Source organism: Cenococcum geophilum (genome assembly GCF_001692895.1).
Source record: "Cenococcum geophilum 1.58 unplaced genomic scaffold K441scaffold_6, whole genome shotgun sequence".
NCBI classification, from domain to species: domain Eukaryota; kingdom Fungi; phylum Ascomycota; class Dothideomycetes; order Gloniales; family Gloniaceae; genus Cenococcum; species Cenococcum geophilum.
The window spans coordinates 3,990,945-4,011,462 of record NW_027137564.1 but is presented as its reverse complement, the minus strand read 5'-3'; positions in this window follow the sequence as shown (position 1 = coordinate 4,011,462).

Below are 20,518 nucleotides of genomic sequence, written 5' to 3'. Positions count from 1 at the left end.
ATAAGTAGTGAAACATGCGATGGCAAGAAACAGGTGGTAAGTCATTGTTACGGACCTTATATCGGCAGTAGTGCGACTACTAAGAAGAGACATAAATGGGTTGGTTAAGACAGCACGGGAGGCGCTGGAACCGATCAAGCCATGGGACGAGGGGTAGCCAAGTCACATAACCAGTCACGTTATACTGTAAGTTCGGAACGTGGGAACGTAGGAACGTGGGAACGCGACGTACCGACGTACTAACGTACCAACGTACTAAACCCTTTGCTATGGGGAGGAGTTATATATTTAAGGACGTACGGTCTCTATAAATAGTTTTTCTTCTTTATAGTAAATCTTAGAATATAATTAGAGTTAATCTATTAGGTAACTACTCTACTAGTTATTATTATATTATTAATTTCCTATTTACCTATATACCTAGCCCATTAATAAGTCTACCGTAGTATTAGGCTTTATTATATATTTACTACTAAAGTTATAGTATTAATAAAGTTAAATAATATACTACTAAAAGCAGTAGCTATAATATTATTAATGGTAGTAACTACCTTAGGATTAAGTAATAACATTAGTATAGCAAATACTAACTCTTAGCTAGTTACCGTTAGATAGCTATAGAAAATAGTTAATTAATTAATAGATAATAATAGAATATTTAAAGAAAGGATTAATGGAATTAGAGTAGCTAAGGTTAAGTTACCCTTAATTAAGTAATTTTTAGAGGAGAAGTTAAAGCTTAAGGGATTCCTTATATAAATGCACTTTAAAGTTATATAAGAAGGGGTAAAGCTAGGAACGCCTATAGATTAAATTACTTACGTAGGATTATTCTTAATAGGAAGGGTACTTAAGTAGTTTAAGCCTTACCTTACGGAGGTATAGGAGTATAGTATAATAATTACTAATTAGGAGGTATAATATATATTCTTAAGTTAAAGTAGGTTTACGGAATACTTAATATAAATATTTAGAGACTTAGAGGCAACTATAATAGTAAAAAAAAAGCTTTAAAACCTAGTATAACAAACTTTAGTAATTAAATATATAATATAGTTTTAAATATTAGTAATATAAGTTAAATAGAATAATAAGGCGCTTATAGTATAGTATAAGTAAGAACTTAAGGTAAAGATTTAGGATATAATTATCCTAATAAAAGATGCGGATACTCTTAAGGATTTAATTAATTAAGTAATTAAAATTAATAATAGGATTTACTAAAAAGAGTAGACTAAGAAGGGTTAAAATAAAGTTCTATAGTTATATAAGGCGTAGGGCATATAATAATAAAGTTAAAGTTAAAAACTATAGTATAGCGCAGAGCTAATAGACCTAAGCGGTACTAAAGAATTTAAAAAATAAAATAAGAAATTATAGAAACCTAGAGGATAAGAATTAAGTAATTAAAAGTCTAAGAAGTAGAGGCTAAACTAGGGATCTTAGTAGTAGAAAACGTTTAGGCAGACTCTATAGTAAAAAAATGGTTTAAAGAAGGAGTTTATATAAATTATAGAAAATAGGGTTATTATATTAAAGACTATAAAAGTGGGTAGAGTTACTATATAGTAAAGGAAATAAGACTAGTAAACAATATATATATATAGAGGGATAATAATATACTACAAGGAATAAAAGAATATTTAATTAAAAGTTTTGCGTTTTATTATAATAACGTATACTAAATTTATAAGGACGCTAAGTATAGCGTAAGCTATTAGCTATAGGAGCTAAAATTATTAGAGTTTAGATAAACTAATAAACTAGTTTATAAATTGGATATTAAGGATAATAAATTTAATATAGGTAAAATATTTTATAATAATAAGGTAATAAAGGTAGCTTACTAGGAGTATATAGACCTTAAAAATATTATAAAAGAGGTAAAAGATAATTCTACTATAAAACAGGGAATATTAGTAGGGATTAAGACCCTACTAGATATAATATCTATTACTTCGCGAGATATAAGAGAAGTAGGGTAATAAACTACTTTAGCACTTAATAAAGGCAAAAGGCTATAAACTTAAGACTCTTAAGATAAAATAAGAGATAATTAAGACTCTTAAAATAAAATAAGGTAAGCCTAAGGACCTATAATAGACAATAACCAATAGAGCAGAGCAACGGCTTAGTTTAGTAATATATAAATAAGCTTAAAATAAAGTTTCCTAAAGGTATAAGACTCTTAAGACAAGATAAGTAAGATTTAAAACTCTTAAAATAAGATAAGAATGCTATAAAAGCCTAGTTAGACTAAGGCTAGAGTAAAGCTTAAGGAAGAAGTAAGCTTAGGATTAAGAATTTTATAGAACTAAGATTTTAATAACAGAATAAGGACTATTAAAGAAATTGCGAGTAAGGCTTAGTAATAGGATTAAAATATTAATACTAAGATTAAGAAGTAAGAAGACTTTAAGGATCTACTTATAAATCGCAAACCAAAAGAAACTAGGGAGAAATTTAGATAGAGAATCCTCGCTTAGTAAAAATAAAAGCTAGATTAAAGAATTAGTATATTAGGTTATATAAGGAACAGAGCACTTATATAAAAAATTACTAATAGGCCTAGGGTAGGTATATTAAGAGCTAAGTAGCTTACTAAACTAGAAAATAAAGAGAATTTAGGGATTCCTATTAGGTTTAAAGAATAATATATAAAGGGTTGTTATAATGCAGTAATAAGAAGATACTTCCTTATAGACAAGCCGTATATACTTTAGTAGCTATATTAAAAGTGGTATAGATAAAGGCACAATAATAAGTAGGAAGATTTCTATATATAGTTAGACAAGAAAGTTATCTAGGACCACCCTATTATAGAAAAGGCAATAAGTTATATTAAAGGAGCCTTAATTATAACGTTAAAAGATCTAGAGGAATAATTAGAGGACTAGAGAAGTAAAAGATATATTTTAGTACTCATAAATAAAGTTATAACGTTTAGATTAATATAATAAAGGTTTAAACTTAAAAATAAAGATAAGTTAAGAGTTAACCTAAAGCACATAGTACACTATACGCTATTATAAATTATATATATAGACGATATATATAAGATATATAAAAATCCAAAAGAAAAGAATTAAAAGTACCCTATAAGGATATATTAGGCGCTAGATAAGTAATAGTATAAAAATACTAAGTATATATATAGATAGCATCTAATAGAAGTTTAGGAGTTAGAGGACTTAATACTTTAACTAAAAAGATTCCTTATGGAAGAATGCTTAGATAAATAATAGTAGTAGGAATACCTAGAGAATATATATCTATGATATATTAAGGATAAAAAGCGAACTAGGTATTAGCTAAAGAGTAAGCTAAATAAAATAGGATTAAGTAGCTAATAGTTAGGAAAATAGGAGGCCTACAAAACTAAAGGGAGCCAGTAGTAGAGCCTTAGACCCTTAAAGGAATTTAAGGATAATACCTAAATTTATAAGTTAATTAGTAAGATTAATAATTTAAAGCACTAATAGATAATAGAGCAATAAGAAACCATATCTTACTAGTAGTAATTAAAAAAAAGGATTACCTTATAGGTAAAAGGAGTAACCTTACCTATTAGTTACAATTTTAGGAGATCTAATAACCTATAAAGGAGGGATTATTAATTTAGAAATAGGACCTATTTAAATAACTATTAAAAGAAGACGAATTAAAATATCTTTTAATATCCTACTATTAGGACGGGATAAGGTAGTATTAAAAATACTTTAGTTATAAGAATATAATCTAAAGATTAATTAGATTATAGGTTAAGTTAATATTAAGAATATTTAATAATATAAGATGCGATAATAGACTAAAATAGTATAGTACTAAGTTGGAGCGATATATAAAGAGACTAAGTAAGGCTTAAGTTATATACTAAAAAAATACTATAAATATGGTAAGAAACTATAGAGCCTAGAAAGTAAGAAGCTAGTAAATTATATAGTATAAAACTATAAGATAAAGTTAGAACTAGAAATAAGTTTAAGGTTCTTTCTAACCTATAAGCTTACTTAAGAGAAGTTAAGAGCACTTAAAGAGTTTATCTAAGAAAACTTATAAAAGGGATATATTAGACTATTATAGTTATTAGCAGAATATCTAGTACTATTTATACTAAAGAAGAACGGAAAACTTAGGTTATATATTAACTATAAACAGTTAAATAGTATTACTTAAAAGGATAGGTATCCTTTACCCTTAATTAGCGAAATCTAAAACTGGATAGGTAATATATAAATCTTTATAAAGATAAATCTAAGATAGGCGTACTATTAGATTAGAATTAAGGAGGGTAATAAATAAAAGGTAGCCTTTAGATTAAAGGAAGGACTATATAAGCCATTAGTAATATAATTTAGGTTAATAAATATACTAATAATATTTTAGAAGCGAATTAATAGTATATTAAGAGAATATCTTAATAAGTTTATTATAGCATACCTTAATATTATTATTACCTACTTAATAACTAAGGAAGAACGCGAGGAATACGTTAAATAGGTCTTAAAGAGATTATAGGAAGAATAGATGCTAGTAGTAATTAAGAAATGTAAGTTCTTTACTAGGAAGACTAATTTTATTAGATTTATTACATCGGCAAAAATATGGTACCCTTTTAATGGCCTCAATGGCTGGTGGTTGACGCAATTGGCGCGCAGTTGAGGTCATTTAGCAACTCGACCGACTAGCCTATGTCGTGTTTTTTTGACACGCAGCCTGCGCGCAGCCTACGCGCAACCTGCGCGCAACCTGCCAGCAATCTGCGCATTTAACAACCATAATTATATTTACCTCTTTTATACTAATAGCATATTTTAAATAAATAAAAGCTATTTTAAAGCTATTTATAAGGCTAGCAAAATAAATATTATTATTTTAGATAATTTAATATAATATAGCGATGGTTCTCTTCTACCTATCTACCTATTGACTTACCTACCTACCTATCTACCTACCTGCCTGCATTGCCTACCTGTCTGCATTGCCTACCTGTCTACATTGCCTACCTATCTATATCGCCTACCTGTTTGCATTTGCCTACCTGTCTATATCTGCCTACCCGTTAGCATCTACCTACCTGTCTGCATCTACCTACCTATCTACATCTGCTTGCCTATCTGCATCTACTTACCTATCTGCATCTGCCTGCCTATCTATATCTACTTACCTGTCTGCATCTGCCTACCTGTCTATATCTACCTACCCGTTAGCATCTACCTGTTTATGCCTACCTGTCTGTGCTACCTTAATTCGATCAATCGATCGAATCATTTATAGTGTTCGCTGGCTAGTTGTTATCGTCTGGCTCTAGCGACAGTCGTCTAGTTCTGGCGACGGTTGTCTGGTTCTAGCGACGATCGTCTAGTTCTGGTAACGGTCGTCTAGCTCTAGTAACGGTCGTCTAGTTCTGGCGACGGTTGTCTGGTTCTAGCGACGGTCATCTGGTTCTGGCGACGGTCGTCTGGCTCTAGCGACGGTCGTCTGGTTTTAGCGACAGTCGTCTAACTCTGGAGACGGTTGTCTGGTTCTGGTAACGGTCGTCTGGCTCTAGCGACAGTCGTCTGGCTCTAGCGACGGTCGTCTAGTTCTGGTAACGGTCGTCTGGTTCTGGCGACGGTCGTCTAATTCTAGCGACAGTTGTCTGGCTCTGGCGATAGTCGTCTAGCTCTAACGATGGTCGTCTGGTTCTGGCGACGGTCGTCTGGCTCTGGCGACGGTCGTCTGGTTCTGGTAACGGTCGTCTGGTTCTGGTAACGGTCGTCTGGTTCTGGCGACAGTCGTCTGGTTCTAGTGATAGTCATCTAGTTCTAGCAACGGTCCTCTGCTGGCTGCCGTTCTAGTGCCTCCCTAGGTAGGGAGGATGTAAGGAAGGAAGGAAGGGTAAAAAATAAGGCGGCTACATAGGCAGAGATACGTGTAGACGCTATCGGGAATATAGCGGGGACCCGATACAGAGCTTCGTGTAGAGCCTCCGTACGCAGAGCTTCGCGCAGAGCCTTGTGCAGAGCCTCTATACGTAGAGCTTCGTATAGAGCTTCGTGTAGAGCTTCGCGTAGAGCCTCGTGCAGAGCTTCGTGTAGAGCCTCTGTATGTAGAGCTTCGCGCAGAGCCTCGTGCAGAGCTTCGTGCAGAGCTTCGTGCAGAGCTTCGTGCAGAGCCTCTGTACGCAGAGCCTCGCGCAGAGCCTCGTGCAGAGCCTCTGTACGTAGAGCTTTGTGCAGAGCTTCGTGCAGAGCCTCCGTACGCAGAGCCTCGCGCAGAGCCTCGCGCAGAGCCTCGTGCAGAGCCTCTACGTAGAGCTTTGTGCAGAGCTTCGTACAGAGCTTCGTGCAGAGCTTCGTGCAGAGCTTTGTGCAGAGCTTCGTACAGAGCCTCTGTACGTAGAGCTTCGTGTAGAGCTTTGTGTAGAGCTTCGTATAGAGCTTCGTGTAGAGCCTTATGCAGAGCCTCTAAGTAATAAAACTATATAAAAATTTATTTGCGTAATTAGTATATAACTTTACCTTAATTGCATGTTAAGGAATATACAGTTAGCTTTTAAAGTTGTTAAATAGGTTAACTGCGTGTTAAGGAATATATAGTTAGCTATTAAGTAGGTTAACTGCGTGTTAAGGAATATATAGTTAGCTTTTAAAGTTATTAAATAGGTCAACTGCGTGTTATTTAACTTTTGGATGTGTTAAATTGGTCAATTACGTGTTAAGTTGGTTAATTGCGTGTCGAGTTGGTCAAATTGCATATCAATTACGCGAAACGCGAAAACCAAAGTCTACTTAAATCTCATCCTGCGAATATTTTCCCGATGTATTAAACTAAGTTATATTAGTATAGGCTTAAAGAAAATCGAAGCTATAGTAAGTTAGTAAGAACTAGAGAATATAATATAGTTAAGGTTATTTTTAGGGGGTTATAATTATTATAGGAGGTTTATAGTATAATGGTTAAAGAATATTAAACTATTTACTAGGCTTATAAAGAAAGAGGAACTATAGGCATAGGGAGATAAGTAAAGGAAGTTATTTAAAGAACTTAAGGAGTTATTTACTTAGGAGCTAATCCTTAAAATTTATTAACTAGAACTAGATATAACGTACTTTACAAGCGAGTCGCGAATACAAGCGAGTCGCGAATCTTAAAACCCTACTAAAAATCGGAAAAATCGCACCTTAATATCTTAACAACCACTTAATAATAAATTCTAAAAATTTAGATTTAGACTTTCATATATACTTTAGAGCTTCTATTAAAGTTATATAGTAAATAGTTTAGTAGTTTTTAAGATAGAGCGATTTACCTTAGTTTAGCCTCCAAATTGAGGCCAAATTGCTCTATCTTAAAAACTACTAAACTATTTACTATATAACTTTAATAGAAGCTCTAAAGTATATACAAAAGCCTAAATCTAAATTTTTAGAATTTATTATTAAGTGGTTGTTAAGATATTAAGGTGCGATTTTTCCGATTTTTGGTAGGGTTTTAAGATTCGCGACTTGCTTATATTCGCAACTCGCTTATAAAGTACGTTAGTTATAAAAATAGATATATTAAACTTTATACTAGGAGTATATTTGCTATAGAAATATAGGAATACATAGTATCTAGTAGTATACTATAGTTGGAAGATAATACTACTAGAGTTAAACTATGACATCTATAATAAGGAGTTATTACGTATAAGCTCGGACCCCTAAACTCGGCCACCTAGTATGACGGTTCGTCTACATAGCTACCATCGAGGCGTCGTCGGTCACGGATTAACGTTGCCCTAATATTGCCCCGACGACCGAATATGTACATAGTCGTCTACCGCGCCCCTTTCTTCAAGCCCTTACCTTAGTCTATTCATAATATAGCCCCTTATTGTTACTTAATCTATTAGACTGCTCCTATGGGAAGCTAGCCGTGATATTAGACTAAGGTTAACCCCAATTGGCCTATAGAGGCGACACAATACTAGGTCTAACGGTTAAACGCGTAGCTAGTTCTACCACTACGACTATAGACCAACTAACCCTCTAAGCCCTACTCGAGGCAGGCAATTACAACAGTAGATTAAGCAGCTAAAAGAAGAGACTACGGCAATTAGATTAAAAGGATCACCCTAATTACAATCTTAGCAGTAAGAGGACTTGCTTAAGAAAGCAAAGAGACACTATAGCAAGAAAGAGCGTATTAAGGCCTAGTGCACTAGAGATAGCTACCGACCCAGCACTAGTAGGTCGCGAGGAACCCGTAAACGCGACACTTAAGCCGCTAGAGCTCTAACTATACTATAGCGAGATAGAGCTTTTAGACAATATAAAGAGCAAATAGGACCGTCTTATAGCATAATTAGAAGACGATAAGAACCCTATATACTTTAAGATAGAGACTAAAAGGGAGTTTATAGCCGTGACTACCTAAAGCCTAGCCAAGATACCTATAACCGAACTTATAGAGGAGCTAAGGCTCCAGGGAATACAAAGAAAGGCGTTAGAACAGTAGATTACTATACTATAGCGTCTTACAAATAACCACGCATATAAGGCTATCAATGCGAAAAAGGAGGCTAAGGTAAAGATAGCGGAGCTTAAGGAGCACCTAGATAATAGGACTAACGAGCTCCGCGAGGCTAATTAGAAGATATTAAGGATGGGCCGTAAGGTTACTATATAAGCCCTAAATCGGGAAGACAGTAAGCGAGAAAGCATACCATCACAGACAATTTAAAAAGGGACACTACTCTCTTAGATAAGCAGTGTTACGGGCTTAAGATACACAGCGAAGTTCCTAGACCTACCTACGCTTATAGATAGGAAAGAACCTACCTATTAGGCCTAGAGCGGCCACATATAAAACAAGCTTTAATCTAATATAGACTGGTTTTACCGGGACGACCTAGGCCAAGAAAAAGATGTAAAAGTAGCGTATATTAAGACGCGTGTAGGAGGTAAAGCTTATAACTACTTCTTACCTTATCTAGAGGCAGAGCGTAACGCGGAACGCAACCCTACTAGTAAAGAGGTACTTAAGTTTCTAGAGAACGTCTTTAAGGACCTAGATCGCCGCATTAAGGCCCAGTAGGAACTTAAAGGCCTTAAGATGCCGTACCTAGGAGACTTTAACAATTTCCAATCTAACTTTATACGGCTAGCAAATATCTTAAGGATGCCATAAGATTAATAGAAAGAGGAGCTTTATAATAAGCTTTACAACAGCCTACGCGTCTAAATGGAAGTTAAGGTAGTAGACAAAGACTATAGCTTCCACGCTTATTATAAGACTGCTTAATAGTACGCCTAAGGTCTAAAGCAGACAGGCAAGGAATAAAGTAACTATAAAGCAGCCTAGGCTACAAAGAGAGCATCTACTAGGGGCGCTAAAGAGATTAAAAGTCCCCCCCCTTCCTAGCAGTTTCTGACTCCAGCACTAGCCGCAAGAGCGCCAGTTACCTACTTTAACTATAGCAAGCAAGGACACTATTCTAAGGATTATATAGCGCTAAAGAAGATAGAAGCTAAAGCAATTAACTAAAGTAAAGAGTATAAGATAATTACTAACTTGGCGGAATCGGAAAACGAGTAGCTCTAGAAGAAGTCTCCTACCTAGAGTAGACTAGAGCAATTAACACAGCGCCCATATAGCTAAAGGAGATCTTAGGAGGCGTAGCCCTTACGATACTATATAGGATCGCGCTAGGTGGCGTAGCTCTTAATATAGTAAGCCTACTTAACTCTAGTGCGGGCGGAGAGGCCTTTATACACTATAAGCTACTGCTAATTATTAAGCAACGACTGCAACTAAAGCTCTATAAGATTAAAGGACAAGGAGTTGCCGTATCTAGCTATAATAATTAGCAGATAGATATAATTAGATAGCTCTTTAAGGCGAACCTAGTTATAGACGGTTAACGAGCCCCTATATGGTTCCTATTCTGCGATACGGGCCGCCACGATCTTCTTATTAGCCGTAGGTGGTTTAAGAAGACTAGGGCCCTTATTAACTGCAAATACCGGGCCTTAGTATAGCTAACTAAGAGGAACTACTACGGCAGGTAGGACGTAATTATACTAAGAAAGGAGCTCTTTCCCCTGCCAATTAACGAGGATCACCAGAAAGATGCAGATTAAAGAGATGTACTACTAGATCAAGAGCCTATGCCTACGCCCCGACGTATTCTTAAACGTATAGCCGTAATTAGAGAGCTTTAAGAGAAGAAGCCTCCTACTAAAATTACACTAAAATAAGCCCCGTACGACCATAAGTATACCTAGAGGATTAATACCTAAGACGCGATAAGGAAGATGTAAGACTAGCTCTACCCTAAGCTAGCCTTACCATTAAAGCCAAGAGTAAGGCAGTCCTCGCCTATCGCGGATATTAGAGCTGCGGATATCGCATTATTTAAGGCTAGGAGATTCTTATACGGAGCGAAGCGCAAAGGCGTAATAATTGGATCTACTAGCCTCTACAAGATTAACCGGCTAATAGAAGATAAAAAGGGACAGGATACGCTACTAGACGATAAGGAAGAACTCCGCTAGCTTATCTACGAAAAGCTATTACAGCCCTATTAAGAGTACGCTGACGGTTTCTTAAAAGTTACCTCTGATATGCTACTACTGTATCGCGAGGGGGTAGACTATAATATTGTTTTTAAAAGCAGCAGCAGAGAACTAGCCCCTAGCCCGCTGTATAATATGTCGTTAGAATAGCTAGAGCTAGTTAAGGCCTACCTATAGAAGCACCTATAGAAGGGGTTTATTGTACTAAGCGATGTACCCTTTATAGCTCCGGTCCTATTTGCTAAGAAGCTAAGAGGGGGGTAGCGATTCTGTGTTAACTTTTAAAAGCTTAATATAATTACTAAGAAGGACCGCTACCCGCTGCTATTAATTGAGGAGACGTTGACCAGGCTATTAAGAGCTAAGATCTTTACTAAGCTAGATATTTGGCAGGCCTTCTACTATATACGGCTAAAGGAAGAGGTAAAGGAGTTAACTACCTTCCGTATAAGGTACGGATCATATAAGTACCGTATTATACCCTTCGGACTATATAACGGCCCTACGTCCTTCTAGAGATTTATTAATAACGTCCTTTTTAACTACCTAGACGATTTCTGTATAGCCTATATAGACGACATCCTAATTTACTTAGACGACCCGCTAGAGCATAAAGTCCATATTAAGAAGGTCCTGTAGAAGCTTTAAGAGGCAGGCTTATAAGCGGATATTAAGAAGAGTAAGTTTAACGTTACTAAGACAAAGTTCTTAAGCTTCGTTATCGGTACTAACGGGGTCGCTATAGATACTAATAAGCTATCTATAATTAAGGATTAGGAACCCCCTATTTCCGTAAAAGGGATATAATCCTTTCTAGGATTCTATAACTTCTACTAGGCCTTCTTAAAGAATTACGGCTGAGTTATATAACCGCTTAGTAAGCTTATAAAAAAGGGAGCATGGCACCTACTAGGGGAGAAAGAGCTTAAAGCCTTTAAGCGAGTTAAGGCCCTTATGCTATCTAGCAGCGTAATTAAGCACTACTTACCGTTTTAAGACACTTGTATAGAGACGGACGTAAGTGACAGAGTAGTAGCTAGGGTGCTAAACTAGCTACAAGATAATGGGACCTAGAAGCTAGTAGCCTTCTTCTTAAAGACAATATCTCCTGCGGAGATGCGGTACGAGATCCACGATAAAGAGATGCTAGCGGTAATAAGAGGCCTATAGGAATAGCGAGGTCACCTTATCGGCCTCCAATATACACCCTTTATAGTAATCACAGATTATTAAGCCCTTAAGTACTTTACAACTAAGAGGCTGCTAAGTCCACGGTAAGCCCGCTAGGCAGACCTACTAGCTAATTTCTATATACAGATTATATATAGGCTAGGCACGGCAAATATAGTAGCTAATACCCTATTACGAAAGCAAGAGGACCTAAAGACATAAAAAGAGAAGGATATAGCCGCACGCACTATGTACCTAATTAACCCCGCCCTTACAATTACTACACTAGAGTTAACCTCTAAGGACCCCCTAGTTGCAGTAAGTCACGAATAGGAACCGTATAAGCTAGTTAATTAGATTCTCTAGGCCAATTAAACTAGCGAGTTACTAGTAGGGCTATATTAGCTAGCCAAGCAAGACCAGAAGGGCTGGAAACTCTAAAGAGGACTACTGACCCGCTTTAGCAAGCTAATGGTCCCTAATACTAATTACCTCCGTACCTACCTTATTGTAGAGGTATACTCCTATTAGGTAACTACTTACCTAGGTAAGACGAAGACTAGGAAACTTATAGTAGACCAATACTATTGGCCAGGACTACCCTTAGACTGTGATACCTATGTAGGAAACTATAGGACCTACAGGAGGACCTATATACCCCACGATAAAACCCTAGGCCTACTATACCCCCTACTAATTAGTAAACGCTGCTAGCAGCACGTCTCTTTTAATTTTAAGTCCTTCCTAACGGATAAAAAGGGCTTCGACAACGTCTTTATGGTCGTTAATTAACTAGGCAAGAGAGCCTTTTCGCTACCCTGCTATAAAACTGCCACCGTAGCTAACGCAGTAAACCTATACTACCAACACGTCTAGCGCGTGTACGGCCTTCTAGAGATAGTTATATTAGATTAAGGACCCTAATTTATCTTAGCCTTTATAAACGAGCTATATAAACTAACTGGCGTTAAGCAAAAGCTCTTTATATCTTATTACCCGTAAACTAATAGTAATACGGAAGTACTAAACTAGTATATTAACTAACGCTTAAGGCCCTTTATTAACCACTACCAGGACAATTAGTTAGAGCTCCTCCCCTATATAGACTTTATATAAGTAATTTTACCCTATAAATCTACTGGCTTTACACTATATAAGCTAGAGCTAGGATTTAAGCCAAGGCTTTACTTTAACTGGGAGGAACGTATATAAGCAGCCTTAACGCCTTATAAGAAGCTAACACGATAAGAAGTTTAAGTCTTTACATATAGGACCTGGGACGTAGTTAAATAGGTAAGAGACAACCTAGCTAAGGCCTAAGAGCGGTAGATAAGGCAAGTAAATAGGCACCGTCGCGAACCAGACTTTAGAGTAGGCGATTAAGTATATATTACTAGGAAGGGCTAGGCTACTAACTAACCGAGTATTAAGCTAGATAGATAGCTCGTAGGGTCCTATAAGATTCTAGGCATAAAAGGACACTTGTATATTATCAACCTACCCCTAAATATAAAGATATCAAACGTCTTCCATGCTGATTAACTGCAAAAGGACCTAAATAACCCCCTACTGGGCCAGAATAGGGAGCCAGAGGAGCCAATCCTAATTAATGGCGAGCCGGAGTATAAGATTAATAAGATCCTTGCTAGTAGAACCTACTACAGAAGGCTACAGTATAAGGTTAACTAGGTAGGCTATAACCCAGATAACACCTAGTATAACGCAGACGGCTTTATCGGCGCCCCCTATAAGATTAAGGCGTTCCACGATAAAAGACCCTATGATACTGGACCACCCGTATAGCTAATACAATGGCTAGAGGCGTATCACAAGGACGTAAATCTAGAGCCCTTAGAGGAAGATAATAAAGTAGAGAAGGACGGAAGGGCGAGACGGATAAGGAGAGCCTAACTATAAGGATCGAGGGCGATCCTCCTAGCTTAAAGGGGGGTAATATAACGGTTCGTCTATATAGCTACCATCGAGGCGTCGTCGGTTACGGATTAATGTTGCCCTAACGTTGCCCCGACGACCGAACATGTACATAGTCATCTACCGCGCCCCTTTCTTCGAGCCCTTACCTTAGTCTATTTATAATATAGCCCCTTATTATTACTTAATCTATCGGACCGCTCCTATGGGAAGCTAGCCGTGACACCTAGCTAAAATTAAACCACCGACTTATTAACCTATTTTCTCTATAATAAATTAATTAATATAGACCAAAATAAGTGGAACTTATAAATAACTATTATAGATTCTAAATTTAATGTTTATAAGTCTATACGAAAAGCAGTGCTTACATATAGTGTCCCTTTGGCAATTTTATGCGATAATTTTTTTTAGGTCTATTGTATTATACTACATATAATACTACGCATGCAGCCTTTAGGCTATAGCGCTATAGCTCTATATATATAAATCCTTCTTAGGCAGCTTAATATATACTAGTAACTATATCCTAGTAGTTTATAGCTACTTAGTAAAAATACTAGGTTACTAATAACTATTAGGTAATAAGAAAACAATAAAAAAGATTCTAAAAAATAAGAAATCCTAACGCCTGTCCCTGTCCTTTTGTAAATTATTTCTGTCCTTTTGCTCCCTATTATCTATCTACTAGAAGCCTAGTAGGAGTTACCTCCTTCTAAAGATTTTACTGCTATTAGCCACTTTCTAGTGTAGTGGGGTAAAATGGGCCACTACTTAGTGCCTTGGCATTTTCCTGTATATATCGAGCCTTCAGCTTCTCTCCTTCTCTCCACCACGACCTACCCGGAATACATTCTTTCCTTTTTTCTTACTGACTGCTTTCCTACTAATTGATTATAACTGACGACTGACCAACCAACCAACCGACCGACCGACAGATAGACAGCATTGTGACTTCCTATCTGAGACGGACCGCGTCCACCACCACACTAGTAGCTATTTCTGTCCTATCTAAGAATAGAAAAAGAGCTTCTCTTTCTTTCTTTATACAAAATAACTTCTTTAGAGAGAGAGAAGAGCCTAGTTACCTTTGTATATTTTTTCTCTCTTCTTTATATAGGCTATAGTCTAGTAGTAAGTGCTTAGGGGTTTATACAGCAGTACATTCTCTAAAGCATCTACCTTTTTTATCCTTTCCTATTGTTCTAGAGAAGGATTTAAAGTAACTCTTTTTTAGTTTTAGCTGGAAGAAAACTAATTATAGCTTTTTAGGATATCTGTCCTTAGGTGCTTTAAGAAAAAAGAAATAGCTTCCTTTATAGATCCTAATATAGTGTTTTCCTTTATTCTTATTCTATTGCCAATTATTTTTCCACTATTCTAGTATCTTTTCTCTTGCTACTCTCCCTATATAGGATAAAGAAGTATAAGAAGACTTTATTTTTCTTCTAGAGAGACCCTTTTTAGCTAGTTTATCTACTATTTCGTTTTTATAAATTCCTAAGTGGCTAGGAACCTAATAGAAGTTAATAGAGATACCTTTACTAGCTAAATAGGAGCAGCTTTGCGTAATTTTAAAGACTAGTTCTTGCCCTCCTGTAAAAGAATTTAGTTATAATCTTTTAATAGCCGCCTGGCTATCTATAAAGATATAAACCTTTTTTTCTTCTAGTCTTTGTTGCTTTAGGTATTCTAGGGCCCTATAGACTGCGTAGAGCTCTGCGTTTATAATTTCTATATAGAGTCCTAAGTTCCAATTTATTGCATATTTAATCCTATTTCTCTCTCCTATTTTGTATACAGCTACCGTACTTAATTTGCTATCTTTAGAGCTATCTGTATAGTATATATCTACTAGCCTTAGATGTTCTTGTATAGCTTCTTCCTTACTACTTCTCGAGATAGAAAAGAATGTAGAAATAGAAAGAGACCACGGTTTTTGCCAGTTTAGAGAGATTCTCTCTATTTTCCAGTTTTGAATTAGTTGCTGAACTCTAGAAGTTAGAGATAGCAGCTATGTTTTTGGCTATAAGAGGTGCTTTATAGTAGAGTTTTTAGGGCTAGAATTAAAGCTTAAGCTAGCTGCTAGTTCGTCCTTATCTTTATTAATCTCTTCTATATAAACCTTCTTAATTACGTAGTTTTCCTTAAATTTTAGGATCCTTAATACGTAGCTATTGCAAAGCTTTTTAAATTTAATTCTAGGAGGAGGAATAGAGGCTTTAATCTCTATATCCTGGCTAGGAGATCCTCTAAACGCTCCTAATACTAGTTTTAGGGCCTTATTTTATAGAGCTTGGTACCTAGCTAGTAGGTAATCTCTAGATTTGCTTTTCCACCAGCATTATATTCTATAGTCTGCTATAGTAATAATATAAGCTATATAGAGCTGCCGTAGGCAGGTAGTTATATAGTAGAGTTCGACATACCTACTTATCTAGGCCTCTACCTTAGTTTTTAAGTAGCTTTCCCTTACTAAGCCCTAGGGCTTAGGGCTTTCTATAAGCAGTTAGCTGCCATCACTAATAATATAGGGAATTTCACCAGTTCTCTTAGGTATCTTATAATAGGTTATTAGCCTAAGTACTAGACTGCCCCCTAGCAGTCTATATAAGAGTTCCCTCCTAAAGTTAGTACGCTTTTATATAGCTTAGAAGCCTTCCATAGCCTCTAGTTTTACGCCTCTTTTTATTATTTCCGCCGGCATGGGCATAAGCTACTATTTATAGGGGTCGCAACTCCTATCTTATATACCTACTGGCGTAGTCCTATAAGGGTATTATAGCTACATCCTGCAATATAGAAGCCTTAGGTACCTTCTACAGTTAAGGCTAGCTAAGCCTCTCCTACCTAAGTAACTCCTATTTACTCCTTAAGCGTACCTTACTAGCGTACTGCCCTAGCGAGCAGTCCTATCTATTAGTGTATTAACACGCGCATCCGTTCTCTTAAGCTATATAGTAGTCTCTTCAGCTAGGATGTAATTCTACCTACCTACTAGGTATACTAGGGGTTAGAGCCTAGCTAAGGGGTAAGGTCCCTAAAGCCAGCAGTGGCTACTACATACTATACCCCGCGGGAGGTTCCCGTTTCGCGTTGCCTATAAGAGTCTCCTTATAATAGGCTAACTATGTCTTATAAGAGGGGGCTATAAACCAGATCCCGTGCCAGGCGACCTACTCCCCCTCTCCTACTAACTAAGCTTGTGTCCCCCCTTCCTATAAGCTGGCCTATATCTCTAACTGTTAAGACCTTATCTAACTAGCCTATGTTTCCTCTAAGACCTCCCCTATATATATACGTTAGGTTGTATACACCACGCCTATTAAGACCCTCCTATAAGTTACCTGCAGATCGACCGTAGGTCGAACGCTATAGGGCCGTCGAAGCTGGCCTATGTTTCCGCTACCTAGAGCTTTACCCGTATTTCCACCTTATTAAGCCGTCTGGTTGCTGTCGTGTCGCCATCGCGTCGCTATCGCATCACTGTCTCGTCCAGGTCGCGCGCACCACGTCTATTAAGACCCTCTTCTAAGTCTCCTGGATATACCGGATAGGCTCTCGTAGAGGGGCCTTAACAAGTTCTCTAGGTAGGGCCTTAACAAGTTCTTCGCGGTGGCCTTGGGGGCCTTAATAAGTTTCGTATAAGGTATCTGCAACGCGTTAACCTTAATAAGTTCTTATAAGAAAGGGTTTCCCTACGCCCTTGCCTTGCGATCTTAGAGCTGGTGCAAGCCCAAGGGTGTCCTATTATACAACTAGGGCGCGTCTACGTTGGCTGGCTAGATAATAAGGCTAGTTTCGGGCCTGGCTACGAGCCAGGTAGTCGTATATTGGGTGGTTTTCGTATCCCAGTATCCCTTAATAGGCCTCTCTAGGTGGTAGAGCAGGAGCCTTAAGCGGAGGCAGTAAGGCTCCTGGTGTTGTTGAGGGCGATGCTTTGGTACGCGTCGCGAGCTTAACACCACAGAACCGCGACGTCAGCGTGCTGCATGCGCTGCGGCGGCTCTCTACTATCGCCTCTGCACTTAGCCATCAAAAGGAACGATTTCCTGATGATGTTTCCACCCGCGGCGACGTGGACGCGCAGTAGGGCTTCGCGGGCTGCGATAATTAAATGGCGGACTACTAGGGTAATTTGTACATCAATGCAAATAGCAATTAACTCCTATATAGTAGGCCTTCCTTGCCAATTAGGTACTTAAATAGGATTTATAAAAGATTTCCCTATTATATACGTAATTATGAAAAAAAATAGCTTAAGTCTCTGGTTAAGGTAGTAATACTAAGCCCCTTAGTAAAATATAGGTAATTAGCTACTCTAAATAAAATCTTTATATAAAAATTATATATATCTAATTAATAGAAGGCACATAAATTAATAGAGTATAACTAAAGTAAATTTAAAAGTTTTATAGCCTTTATAAAAGGGTGTAAAAAAAGGTTAATATATAAGTAAAGAATGCCTAAAATATAGACAAATTTAGAGTTATATTAAGCGTATATATAAATTTAATTATAATAAGATATATCTTTTAAAAAAAGTTTTCTGTAAAGTTGTTTAATAATTATAAATAGGTATTTATTATAAAGATAATATTTGCCCTCTGTTAGATAATTTATTTTAAAGGAAAATACCCTTAATTAATATAAGTATACTTAGGTAAAGTATTTTATTAAATATATATAGCCCAAAAGAATAGTTAAATGGCTAATTGTATTATATTTAGGCAATTTATTAAAATTTTTATATTTAAAACTATTTTTTTTTAGTAATAAAGCTTAATTATATTTCTTTAATAGCTATATAAGCCATTATATAGTTAAGTTTTTAATAAAATATAAAATATACAATATATAGATTCTTTATGCTACTTTATTTAATATAATAACTCTTAAACCTATTTTAAATCTCCTCTATTAAGTTAAAATATTTTAAGTAAATTATAAAGTATATATATCTTAGTAATACGGACTCAACTGTTAAAAGGGAGCTCTTGCTGCACCTGGCCTAAAAAGACTAAAACCAACCAAAAAGAACCCTAAAAAACACCTAGAGAATCCCCCTAAGATATATACATCGCAGGGGAGGCACACGTCGACCGACGGTGGCTCGTACTCGCGCGCAACCGCCAGATCTACGCCTAATAACGGCCCTCTATAATAAAAACGGGCGAATACCACACTATAAAGCGGAAACACCTCTATTAAGAAGGTATCTAATAAAATATAAAGCCTATTAGACGCGTCTAGTATCTAGAATTATAGGGGAGTAACTATTAGCTATAACGAACTAATATAGCTAGTAAAATGGCTCCGCTAGTCTAGCGAACCTTAGGCGCCCCTCTAGCAAACCCTTAATTAAATCCTCTAACGGCTAAGTAAAATTAAAAATAAATAAAATTTCCCCCTACTAGTAAACCGCACCTAGGCCGCCGTAGCCGCGCTTCTATACTATAGGGAACCTACCCCCCTTAAGATAATAACCGGGTATATAATTATAATATAACCAAATATAGAAAAAGTAAAGGGGCTTAGGGGATAATTAGAAATAGAAGTCCTTATAAAGATTTATAAAGAGGTCTATAATATAGTTATAGTCTAACACCTTAGGAGCGGAGACATTAGAGTTACCCTAAAGGACTAATAGGTAAAGGAATAAGCCGTAAGGGTATAGGATAGGCTAGGAGAATATATTAGCATAAAAGTGCTTTATAAAAACTACTTAGTTGAAGTCCTAGTGGTTCCTATAAGCCTTAGGGTAAAAAAAAAACGCTAGGCAGACAACACAGCAACTATATAGAAGATAGTAAAATATATAGAACGCCTTATACTAGGCCTTAAGATTACCCAAATCTAATGGCTTTAATAGGAAAATGCAAACTAAGTAAATAATAAGAATAATAAGAGGATATAAGGGTCGCTAAAGACTTACTAGGGAGACGCCGGTTAAACGTATAGCTTTCTTATTGTTAGCACATATATACTAGGAATGCAAAAACTTTTTATTTAAAAAGGAATAATTATAAATAGCTTTATATACAATGTAAGGCTCTATAACTATAGACTACGCCTAAAATAATGCTACTGCTGCGTATAATAGGGATATACTTAATCTATATGCGTAGTATAGGTATACTACAGCCACTATGCAGGCCCCTATAATATAAGACACTACTTAAACTAAGACTAAATAAAATGCATAAACTGCTACTAAAGCATATATAAGGCGTAGGAAAGAGAAGACTGTATTAAATATAGGAGGTGGAAGGTAAGGGCTTAATAGCTACAGGAATAACTGCACGCTAGGTTATACGAATGGAAATAATAGGCGATAAGCTAGGGGGATATAGGTGCCTTTCTAGCGTTTCCTACCTTTAGTACTAGGGGGCTAGGCTAGCCATCCTAAGCCTTAATGGGCCAGAAGTGGCGCCGTGTAACATTACTAGACTATATAGGGATATAAGGGTCACAGGGGATATAAGGGAGAGGATGCCTTATAGGAAGACCCCTATGGACAGCTATAGCAAGCTTAAGACTAGGATAATTAAGAATTAGATTTAACGCGGTAAATATAATATTTGCAGCCGACCTATAAAGGGTATGTAGCTAGCTAGTAAGAATAGGGGAGGAACTAGAGATAATAACAGATTTAGATATAGAAGCGCTAGTAGGAACATAAGACACGGGAATGGAAAGCTCTATATAAAATAAGTAGTAACTAGGGTATAGATATAAGAGATAGAAGTTCTAAATATCCTAAAGAAAGTAGAAATAGAAGAAGTAAGGAATAAAGGAAAGGCGAAGGACCCTTACTGGGGGTTCGCCACCTATCTATTATATAGTACAACTACGGCAATATAAATTACCAT